Source organism: Epinephelus lanceolatus, chromosome 2, assembly GCF_041903045.1.
Source record: "Epinephelus lanceolatus isolate andai-2023 chromosome 2, ASM4190304v1, whole genome shotgun sequence".
Lineage (NCBI taxonomy): Eukaryota > Metazoa > Chordata > Actinopteri > Perciformes > Serranidae > Epinephelus > Epinephelus lanceolatus.
In genome coordinates, this window is record NC_135735.1 from 46,938,043 (window position 1) to 46,950,281 (window position 12,239).

A 12,239-nucleotide genomic window follows, 5' to 3' on the forward strand; every position below is an offset into this window, starting at 1 on the left:
ACGTTCTCTCACTGTCTTGCTAATCGTGCTCATGTGCTGTGGCTTTTGTTTATGTGATTTGCTTTGTGCATTTGTGTGTCTCTTTTTGGCTGTGTGTTTTGGTCTGTGTTATGTTTTACGTTCTACTTTTGTATAGTAAGTTTTTAATGTTTTTGTTATATGGTTAGGTTACTTTATTAATAGGCTTTAAATCTTGCTGTTTCTGCTATGTGCTTTGTTATGTGTATTTGTCTGTGGTTAATTAGCCTACTTGCTCTGAGCTTACAAGCTTTCTATGTGCCTTTCTATGGACATGCCATCAATTCACTTTTTTCCGTGCTTATGTGCTTTTGTACTTCTGAACGTTATTTTAATGCCTGTTCATATATATATGTATATACCATCAACCTGCCAGGGACTGCAGTTGAAAATTTGCCTGTATGGCTAAATCTGGCACATTTATGTGACTTAAGTGATCATGTTAATTAATGTGCACTGTCCCTTCTTAAATAAAATAAACGTAAACATTGTTTTGAGTTAGTATCCCTCAATGATGTTATCCATCGTGACTGAGCGATAAAGAGTATGGATTGTCAAAGGCTGTAACTGTACTCATTCACCTCATTATTGGACTTGGTATCTCATTATTTTGACTTAGCAAGTCATTATTTTGACTTAGTATCTCATTATTTTGACTTAGTAAGTCATTTTGACTTAGTATCTCATTATTTTGACTTAGTAAGTCATAATTTTGACTTAGTATCTCATTATTTTGACTTAGTACCTCATTATTTTGACTTAGTAAGTCACAATTTTGACTTAGTATCTCATTAGTTTTGACTTAGTAAGTCATAATTTTGACTGAGTATCTCATTATTTTGACTTAGTATCTCATAATTTTGACTTAGTAAGTCATAATTTTGACTTAGTATTTCATAATTTTGACTTAGTAAGTCATAATTTTGACTTAGTATCTCATTATTTTTGACTTAGTAAGTCATTATTTTGACTTAGTATCTCATTATTTTGACTTAGTATTTCATAATTTTGACTTAGTAAGTAATAATTTTGACTTAGTATCTCATAATTTTGACTTATTAGATCTTATTTTTTTTCCATCAAGTGGCGGAAATGGGCTTCCATACCTTCCCCTTTTTACTAATGTTTCTTTTTTTTATTAATAAAACATAGTAATTCATATAAGAAGTAGGCAAACTGTGAATGAACATCCCTCAATTATTGATGATTAAGTGTGAACTAATCACATGAAGTCATAGTGACTTAATCATTCATTAAGGATTAGCAATGGGAATTCACAACAGCCAGTATTGATTCATGCATTAAGTCATCATGAGTGTTATCGATTTTGATTTTTACACTCTGATATTGCTACTTGCTATGAGTACAAAAACAAAAAACAACAAAAAAAACTTGCTATGAGTACTTCCTCCAGCACTGAGGGAGAATGTAGCCTAACGGCCTCACTGCGCGGTGTACTGGCCCTTTAATTGTTAAAAAAACAGAAAGAAGGACAGAGGATATGGACATGCGCGCTCCGCTCAGTGGAGACATAAATGCGTCAACTTTAGTTATGAGGAGTTGATTCCTGCATGTATTGTGTGTTTACAGGACATGGTAAGTAAATGAAACTTTTGACTTGTTGTAAAGTTGTGTGAAGAGAGACAGTGTGCCTGAATAAAGACTGTCGAGAGTGAGAGGAAGTTCATGGCGAACAGAGGAAACAGCAGGAAAACTGGGTTTGTGCAGAAAACAAGAACATAGCCTAGTTTGACAACACTGACAGGGAGACTTTGGTTATTCTCTTCAACTATCTGGGCCATTTAGTTTGGTTCAGTATTCAAGTCAATAGCCTACGACAGACAGTTGCTGGGTCGTGTGACGCCGCGGGCCGTCACACGACCGAAGTTTATTTCATATCTTTTTAATATTTACTGTAAGATAACATAACGTTAGATTAACTTGCTGTGTGCAACAACTGAATTAATTTTCTCTGCTTAAAACTGAAGCACTTAAACGTTACTGTCCTGTGACTGTGCTCTTCTCATGTCTGCTTATTGTTCCACACGTTTCCTTTTTTATTTATGTGTTTATGCACGAGTGTGGGCGCGCGTGCGTGCGTGTCGCCAGAACCAAAGTTATAGCCCTCCTTTTTAACAGTACCTACAATATCACGTGATATTATCAATAGCCTACAATAAGCTTAAAAGTTTATCAGATGTTTCTGAATTACAAATGATATACTGAGATGTTTTTTAGTAAACTAAAACGATTGTTCCTCGTTACCGCCCAGCAGTGTTACACTACTTAGGTAGGGTATTCGTAATTAAATATTGATTTACTATTGAGTAACTGATGTCCAACCCTGTCTATTTAATATCAATTAATCATGGCCATATTAATTTGTCGATATTACTATAATCAAATGAAACTGTCAGTGTTTACATTGAGACCCACCAGCTTAGAAAGTCTGCTTTATGGTGAAATAATGTGTATTTATTTACTTATCTATGTATTTATTTATTTATACCTGTAATTATTTATGCGTTTATTTTTTCTGTATTTATTTACACATTTCTTTATGTAGCCTATTTTGTGTATTTATTTATTCAATCATACTATCATTTTTTATTTCAGTATTTAATTTTACATTTGTTATTACATTTTTGTTTATTTATTCATTTGTTTATTTGTGTATTTATTTATTCTTTGTTTTGTTGTTGTTTTTTGTACAGCGTCTAAGTATCCAGAGAAGCGCTATATAATCCAATGTATTGTTATTATTATTATTTTATTATTTTTTTTTTACACAGATGAGAAATACTGCCATAATGGGGACAAGTGATCCCCACCTTTGGGACATTAAAATTATTAATTATTATGGGTCAGACTGAAGGAAAGCTGTGAAAATGAAGACCAAAGAGCATTCTCAGGAACTTAGAGATAATTTAGAGAAATTTTTTTTAAAAAAAAATACCAAATAATATCCAAGTGTTTGGGTATCCCAGTGAGCACTATTGCCTAGACAAGGCAAAAACTTTCCTCAATACATTGCAACTGAGCAGGAATGAGGGAAGTCACCAGAAATCAAACAGTCACTTTAAAGGTAGGGTCTGGAGGATTTTCCAGTTGCTGTTTGTAAACACACATTCAAATTTGGCCCCTCCTATCAGGCTCAACTCTCCCGGGTGTACGGAGCCCGGAGGTACGGAAGAAGGCTTCACAGAAGAGATTCAGGCAAGGCTCGCGCTGGTGCACGCTCGGACATGCTCGGACACGCTTGGGCACGGCACCTGCGCTCTCTCATTGGCTGGGGAAATCTCCGCCCAGAAGTGGTCCGAGCTCACAAAAACATCAAAATACAGTTAAAGGGCAGGAGCTCTGCAAACAGAGTCACCACCACACATGAGTAGAAGCCCATAGGTGATGATTAAGCAGGATTTCATTTGTATATGTCTATATTTTGTTTTGTTTGAAAATCCTCCAGATCCTACCTTTAAAGGAGCAGCAGAGATCACTGAGAGTGAAGTGAAGCTGCAGAAAGAGGCCATTACTCAAGAAAAAAACATAAAACACAGAGGGTTTGCCAGAGTGCACGAGAATGACCCAGCTCAGATGTGGGACAAGGTTTGGCCAATATTCAAAATGCTATGTGTGGTGTAAACTAGTGCTGCACGACTTGATAAAAATGTGCGATTTTGGTGGACAATATGACGTTGTCACGTAAATGACAAATTCCAGCATGTGAATAGGCCATAGCACAACACAGCAGCATGTCATGTGGGCCAAGCAAAATTGCTCAATTTTTCATAGTTTGTTATGGAGTCCGTAATTTTCCCTGTGTCTCTTTGAGGTCTTGTCGTATGGCGTGACACTTACGAATGTATGCGTAATTGTGCTTTGTTGTTGTTTTATGAGGCTCTGGTGGCTTTCAGTTGTCTCTTTGTCTTTAACGTTACTCGGCTTAACTTTCTCTCGCATGCATTCTTCATACTTTTCTCTGTGCTGTCTCAAGTGTTGATATAGACTGGTCGTGTTGCCGTGGGACATGGTGACTTTAACTTTTAAAGTTTTACACAGCAAGTCTTTCTGGTCAACATCACGTACCTGAATCCAAAGCATCACCATATAGGCGTTGGGTTATTTTTTGCCACCAACTCAGCCTGTTTTTGGTCTTGTTCATGCTCTTCTTCAGCGTCTATGTTGGTCACTGCTGCAGGCCGGGTGGTCACCTGACCATACGTGCTGCACACACCAGGATAGCTTGTGGGCTTAATGTCAACAAACTCCAAACACTACAGGAAAGGTAGTCACGTCCACAGGCACATTCAACATTCATTTACATTAAATCGCAAATCGCAGCCTTTTATGCGGTTATGTAAGTGCACAGCCTGACATCGCAATTGCAACTGTGATTTCATTAATCGTGCAGCACTAGTGTAAACTGGCCATGCCCCAACAAAAACCATCCCCACAGTGAGTAATAGTGGCGGCAACATCAGTCTGTGGGGATGCTTTTCCTCATACAGGACTGTACATCTTGTTAAAATGTGGAGTGGACTGGAGTGTCTCTTTGACATGTCCTCACATTTGTGATGACAAGACAATTGATAGACTGGAGAAGGAAAGAGCTGGACAGAAATTGCTGCAGCCCCTGAAATCCCCAGCAGTACATATGCTATAGCTAGCTAGCTAACCACTGTAGGGGCTACTTGCAAGTTTATGTTAGCTAATGGAATATTTGCTAGCAGCCTATGAGCTAACTGTAGCTGGCTTCAAAAATTACATCATGTAAACATTTATATTATTGAAGTAAGAAATCCTCAGCTGAAATGTACGGGTAGCTTGTAGGCTATTGCAAACATTCCAGTAGCTAACGTTAGCCTACATGCAACCTTGTTTGAAGTGGGGAAAGCTAGCTAGCTAGCTATCTCATTTAGCATACTCACTGGGGATTTTGAGGGCTGCAACAATTTCTGTCCCCTTTTTTCTTTTTGAAGCTAACAATCTTGCAAATAGTGACTCTGCAAGATGCCTGGTTTTTGTAAAATCTTATTTTGTGACTAAAAACTCTGTGACTCATGACACATTGTCTTTAGATGTGAGAGGGTGTCAGACTTTATTTAAAAAGTTTTTCAAAGTACTCTAGTGCATGATAGACACTAATTACTTATGAAGCAGCATAGATTTTTTAAAAATACATGAAAATGCATCACACTTTACTTATCACCAACAATGAAACCTTATAATGAAGCATACATTATACATCAATGTTTGTCACTTTACTTAACACATACAATAATAAGTTATTATACTGCATGGACTATTATAACATATTATGAGTCATTACTGCAGTTGATTGTTGAGGTGTGTATTGGTGAGTTTAGGTATACATAATGCATTCTAAGCCCCATCAGTCAACCTCTGGTTTATAACTAGTCAAGAACATCCATAAGATACCTATTATTCAGAAGTCACAACTATAATGTTTTATGATTGTTGACATAGTGCATTAGGAAGCATTATGTGTGTTTATGAGTGCAGTCACACAGCATTATAAATGCATTATAATTTACCATGAATAGCTTTATAATGCATTATAGATATAGTCTTCATAGAAAGTGTTATGCAAATATCTGTAATAACAGAACAAAAATTGGCAGGTAATCACTAGCTATGTTTCCATCCAAAAGTGATTCGAATCACTGGGAAATGCGCATTAAAAGAAATACGAATCTTGTGTGTTTCCATTACATGTACGGACTTTGGTGAAAACTACGAACTCCCGCGGGTTTCCGCAGAACCGGAAACAAAACAAGTCTCGCATTCTTCTTCTTCTGCGTTTTCTGGCGGAACCTTGGCAACCAGCTTGTAAATGCATTACCACCTTCCCGACCCGGAGTGTGGATATCACCATGGAGAGAGGTGCGATACGTCAGACTTAATTCGAACAAAACTATTTCCATCCCCCGTTTTGCGAATCAACATTTTTTCAAATCAACCAAAACCCGGCTAAAGAGAGTGGATTTTAGTTTGTGCGAATCAGGGGATTTTAATTTGAATTTTGCCATTTCCATCATAATTTTCCGAGGCGATACTTCTAGATGCGCATCTAAACAGGCTGATGGAAACATGGCTAGTTTTATCTGTGGTTTTGCTATTGCTGTTTCCTTCTATTGTGCATTGTGTAACACCCTCTGTTGATGACACATCCCTGATTACAGTAGTTCGCCACAAAACTGGGCTGGTTCACTAGATTGCACCAAGGTTCGAAGAATCAGGTCTGAAACTGAAACCGGATCAAGAACCAGAGCTAAGTTGGTGGAAGAGTGATAAGAGAGATACAGCAAGAGAAGCAGGACAATGGCCATGAGCACAAGGCCAAAGCAACACAGGAGTGATAAACAATAAAAAGGTGAATGTTCTACAATGACCAAGTCCAAATCTCTATTCCAAACTCCAAACTCCATCCACAAGCAACAGCCAAATAACCCTAAACAACCTGGAGCAAATCTGCCAGTATGAATGAGGAAAAATGAACACTCACCCAAACAGTGTGCAGTGTGTACAGATACTTACCCCAAAAACAGTTAAAGCTGTCATTGCTGGTAAGGGTTGTTCTGCCAAGTACAAATGTATAAGGGTTAGATACTTGTCCAAGCAGCATTTTACAATTTTAGAGTTTCTTTTAAAGGTCTGCTGATGAATACTGTTAGAGAATATGGGTTTTCAATAGAAATACTAATTGAAAAACAAACATATGTCTAGGTATCATTTGTAATCCCAACATATCTGATAACATTTACAGCTGCATTTAAAAGTTTGGGCACCTCTAGTCTGTTAACTGTGAACAGCTAAACAAGTATAAGATGACCTGATTTCCAAAAGCAAGTTAAAGATGACACATTTCTTCAACATTTTAAGCAACATTACTCTTGTATTTCAGTCTTTTACAGCTTCAAAATAACAAAAAAGGAAAAGGGCCTAAAGCAAAGGTTTGGCCACCTTACGTGGTCAGATCATACGAGTACCCCCTTTGGCAAGTATCACAGCTTCTAAACACTTGTGGAACCAGCTAAGAGTCTTTCAATTCTTGTTTGGGGGATTTCACCTAATCTTCACTGCAAAAGTCTTCTAGTTTTGTGAGATTCTTGGTCCGTCTTCATGCACTGCTCTTTTGAGGTCTATCAATAGATTTTTAATGATGTTTAGGTCGGGGGACTGTGAGGGCCATGGCAACACCTACAGCTTGCTGCTCTTGAGGTAGTCCATTGTGGATTTCAAGGTGTGTTTATGCAATGCAATGCATTCTTCCCTCTACTTGTGAAATGTTCCTTGTGCCACTGGCTGCAACACATGCCCCAAAGCATGATTGATCCACCTCCGTGTTTAACAGTTAGACAGGTTTTTTCTTTTCATGAAATGCTGCACCCTTTTTTCTCCGAAAAATACCTTTGCTCATTGTGTCGAAAAATGTATATTTAACTTCATCATTCCACAGGACTTGTCTCCAAAAATCATCAGGCTTCTTTAGATGTTCCTTTGCAAACTTCCGACGTTGAATTTTGTGGTGAGGACAAAGGAAACGTTTTCTTCTGATGACTCTTCCATGAATGTCGTGTTTGTACAGGTGTTGCTGCACAGTATAACAGTGCATCACCACTAAAGTCTACTAAATCTTTCTGCAGGTCTTTTGCAGTCAAATAGGGGTTTTGATTTGCTTTTCGAGCAATCCCATGAACAGCTCTCTTGAAAAGTTTTCTCAGTCTTCCAGACCTCAACTTGACCTCCACAGTTCCTGTTAACTGCCATTTCTTAATTACATTACGAACGGAGGAGACAGCTACCTGAAAACACTTTGCCCTCTTCTTATAGCCTTCTCCTGCTTTGTGGACATCAGTTACTTTAGTTTCCAGAGTGCTAGGCAGCTGTTTAGAGGAGCCCATGGCTGCCGATTGTTGGGACAAGGTTTCAGGAGACAGAGTATTTATAAAGCTATGAAATTTGCATAGCCTGTCCTTTCCTAATGATGATTGTGAACAAGCCATAGCCCTAGTAAAACCTGGAGCCAATTTAAAAGTTGTCTGACTATTTGCATGGTTTCCTTTCCTTTTTTTCACTCTAAAATTGTACAAAACAGAAATAACACAGTATTCTTGCTTGAAACATTGAAAAGCCTGTTTAATCTTTAACTTCATGACATTTGGAGATCAGTTCATCTTCTACTCACTTAACTACTCACAGTTAAAGAAATTTTGACCAGGGGGCCAAAACTTTTGCATGCCACTGTAAGGTGGTTGATCATTTTACAAACCACTGCATATTATCATATTGAGTATCTCTAAATTACAATGACGGATGCTGCAATTCATCATTTTCTCTCCTGACACTGTTTGTATCTGCGAGTACCAATCTGACACCAGTGCCCCCCTTTCTTTCTCTAAATTTAACTATCGTAGACCTCACTGGGCAAAATTCATTGGATCATTTTTATGGAAGGTGCAAAACATCTGTAAACCTAAACAACACAACATTTAATTTTCATGTCACATTCTCCTTGCTTTTCAAATTTACATTTATGTATGTATTGTAATATACATATATTTATGGAACTTTGGGAATAACAAATTAAATTGAATGACTAATATGTTCGGACAATCAAGACTGTATTCACTGTTCTCTCTTGACCCTGCAGTCAAAGACTTCAACACTAATGACTAATAAGCACCAGCAGTTGACTCTAAACTCTGTCTGAAAGAAAAAATTGGTGGCGCATTGCCTGAAGTAGGTTATGAAGGAAACACACACACACACACACACACACACACACACACCTCTTTCCTTTTATACTGTTCAGGTCTGACAGCTTTTAAATACACTGGTTACACTGGGGACCATAAGGGTTCCTACGGTCAAGGAAAACCTGGAAAAGTCGTGGAATTTCACAATCTTGTTTTCCAGGCCTGGTAAAGTCATGGTATGAGTAAAACCCTTGAATGTTGTTGAAAAGTTGTTACATTTTGTTGTGGTTAATGGAATTAATTTTTAAAGAAATCTTCCATGAATAAACTTCCGCATGATGCAAAGTGATGGCAAAAAATTTTCTGTAGATGTTGACGTAACATAGCTCTAATACATTTGCGATGGATTGTTACTAGGCCTGGGACGATCAGCGATCAAATCGTATATTGGCGATTGGAGGGTTGCCAGGCTTTTGCTGGATATCAAGGCGACTTTGGGGGAAAAAAAAAAAAAACGGCACTCTACCGTGCATTAAGAGATGTTTTTTTGGGAAATACATGACTGTTAGAGAAGCCCCGTTTACAAACAGACCTACAATCCATCTCCTCTCCTCTCCTCTCCTCTCCTCTCCTCTCTGTCTTCTCAGCGGAGGGGCCCTGTCAGCCCTGCGCTGACAGTGACAGGGTGCATCTCTTTGATCTGAAGACACAGCCCGTTTGCTCATGCTTCGGGGTCATTCAATAGAGTAATTGCAAATAAATATTGTTTTAATGTGTAACTATTGAAATGTTCACAAGGGCTTTCAGAAATTCCTACAATGTTGCGGCACTGCCGCCTTTGCAGGTTAAAAGTTAATGACAGCGACTTGAAATGAGGAGGAGCAACACTTGACAACTCGGAGACGCTCACTTTTGCATGTGGTTCAAAATATTAAAATAAAGTGGTAGTGATCGACATAAGACATGTGCCAAGGCAGTAACCCCGCACGTGCCAAGGATGTAACTGCCATTCATCATTATATAGTAAGATGTAGGGTTGTGAATCCCAAACTTTCCATACATGCTATGCCCTACTGTAATGTTCATATTATACATTGTAAATTTTATTATGAGTCCTTAATATGTTATGAAGAAGTCTTCAGAAGAACTTTGTCCGTGACAATATGTGGGAACCTTGGGCCACTGTGAAACCAACAGCACCCAGCTGTACCTCAGCACAAAACCATCCACCCATCTCCCTCCACAGTCCCTTGTCAACTGCCTGCAAAACATAAAACCATAGATATTGTTGGGATCAACATATTAGGCCTCACCAAGGGGCACCAAATATGTAGGGATTTAAATTCGGGCTTCACATGGAGGCACCAAATATGTTGGGAACATAATTTTAGGTCTCACACGGTGGCACCAAATATGTTGTGATCAACATATTAGGGCATCACACGGAGGTACCAATTATGTTGGGGTCAATTGGCTATCGGAAATAATTAATAATTATTAATAATAATTAATAATTATGTTAAATAATGTGACTTAATTAACATTAAATCACCTTGTGGGGCACCATTACCGTAAAGGGAAAAATGACAGTTAAAGATATCAATCTCGTAAAATACGCTAAACTATTAATTTAGAGTTTTGATTAATAATTAAATTAATGACAACAACCAAAATTAACAGTAACGTCTGAAGGATTTCGGAGTTCTTGACACAGCAGAGGTTGACTATTCATTCACTCTTGTGCAACATTAAACAGACAGCAGGTATGATTCCAACGAATTATATTTATTCTCAACTAGCAAAGCAAACCAAAACACACAAATTCTAACTAACTATATACAAGCTTTGTGTGTGTGTGTGTGTGTGTGTGTGCGTGCAAGAGAGAAAAGGGAAAGACAAAGGCGGGTGTGGTGATCAAAGAGCCGTTTGGCCTACAAAACAAAATGGCTGACAACAGAGAACTACAAAATGGCAGAATCAAAGCTGGCTTCAGGTCGGGGGAGGTGTTTGTCTGACCATGTGGTCAGGACAAAGACAAAGGAAAAGAAGCGTGAACTTTGAGATGCCTGTTTGGGTGTAGCTCTGTTGAAAGCCTATTTGTTGATGAGTCTATGTCAATGTGACGTATGTTGCAAACAGTCCTGATTAGTGCAGAGATTATTTAGTTGTGTGCAAGAATCTGTTTGTGAACAGTATTAACAAACTAAACACTTAGCTTTGGCGAAGCCAACTAATCAATGACCTAACTGCAAACTATCACAACAATAACTCAATGACAGCATTAAATCACATACAACAAGTTAAACAGTCTTGCTTAGCCTGTAAAGCTGTGATAAAGCTATGCCCAGTTGTTACGTTACCGATCCTTGAGTGGATGGGAGAAAGAGTCACTTGGTGGTGTGCTGCTTTGTTAGCCAGCAGAAGAAGGCTGGGAAGAGCTGTGGTTCCAGCTGCAGTCTTTGCTGTGTCCTTGTTCCAACGGTTCTGATCCGAGGAAGCCAGTCGCTCGGGGTCCTTGCAGAGTTAGACGCTGGGTGCTAACTCACTTAGTTCCTTGTTGCTGGAAAGCTAGTTGCAAACCTTGTGCTTGCACCTCTAACTTTCTGGTTCAGGTTAGAGAGTCTGTGATCAATTGCCCCACCTTTGATGGTTCAGGGCAAGGAGCAAGGGTCTGAGCATCTGGACTGTTCCAGGCCCAGCAGGAAAAAGGTGTGGGCTGCTCCGCAGTTCCTGAGTAAGAGAGCAGAACTGTCTGAAGGGAGCAGACCTTCTACAGATGCCTGTGACATCACAGAGTCACATGTCACTGTAAAAGTCCTGCCCAATTAAGTTGTGAGACTTGTGTTTCACTGAGGTGTGAGGTGAGACCTCCTGTGGAGTTGGGTGTCACATAGCTCTCTTTGTTTGAAGACAAAGAGCATGCAGAGGAAAAAGCCTTCAAATGTCCCGTTTAGATTTTAAAACTGATCTCTGTGGTCCTTTGAATCCCAGCAATATCATCCTGCTCAAACTAAACAGCAATACAACTGAGCTGATGGCTGCGGCTTCTAAGCTGCTGCTCCAGAAGGTTGGTGATCCTCTCCTTGATGTGGACAGCTGCATCATCTGCCTTTCCCCAGAAGTGTGCAACCCTGGTGTCATACTGGACTCGACCTTCTCATTCCAGTCACACATCTAATCCATCACCAAATATGCTTTTAATCACTTGAGAAGCATCTCTAGACTCCGGCCATAATTCACAGACTGTGTGGCAGAGACCCTCATCCATGCAGTCATGGCCTCCCATATGGATTGTTTTAATGGAATCCTGTCTGGGATACTCACTAAAGCTCGGGACAGGCTCCATGAGGGGTCTGCCACATCACAATAATTTTTTATATGGTATGAAAAATTCATATTGTGATGCTTGCAATATTTTGACTTGTTCACATATTGACGTCATCCTGTTATACACAGCAACAAGCTTGGCTGAAAGCAAAATTATCACAGGTGCTGCGGTGG

General features: G+C 39.0%; 1 protein-coding gene across 1 annotated transcript in view; it reads left to right on the forward strand.

Annotated features, from left to right (window-relative positions):
* Nucleotides 1–1,481: 1,481 nt before the first annotated feature.
* The window catches only part of LOC117258238 (para-nitrobenzyl esterase), a 39,236-nt gene continuing 28,478 nt past the window's right edge, over nt 1,482–12,239 (forward strand). Inside the window, exon 1 of the mRNA XM_033628923.2 lies at nt 1,482–1,614. The gene's annotated coding sequence lies outside the window, so the exon portion shown is untranslated. The remainder of the gene's footprint in view (nt 1,615–12,239) is intronic.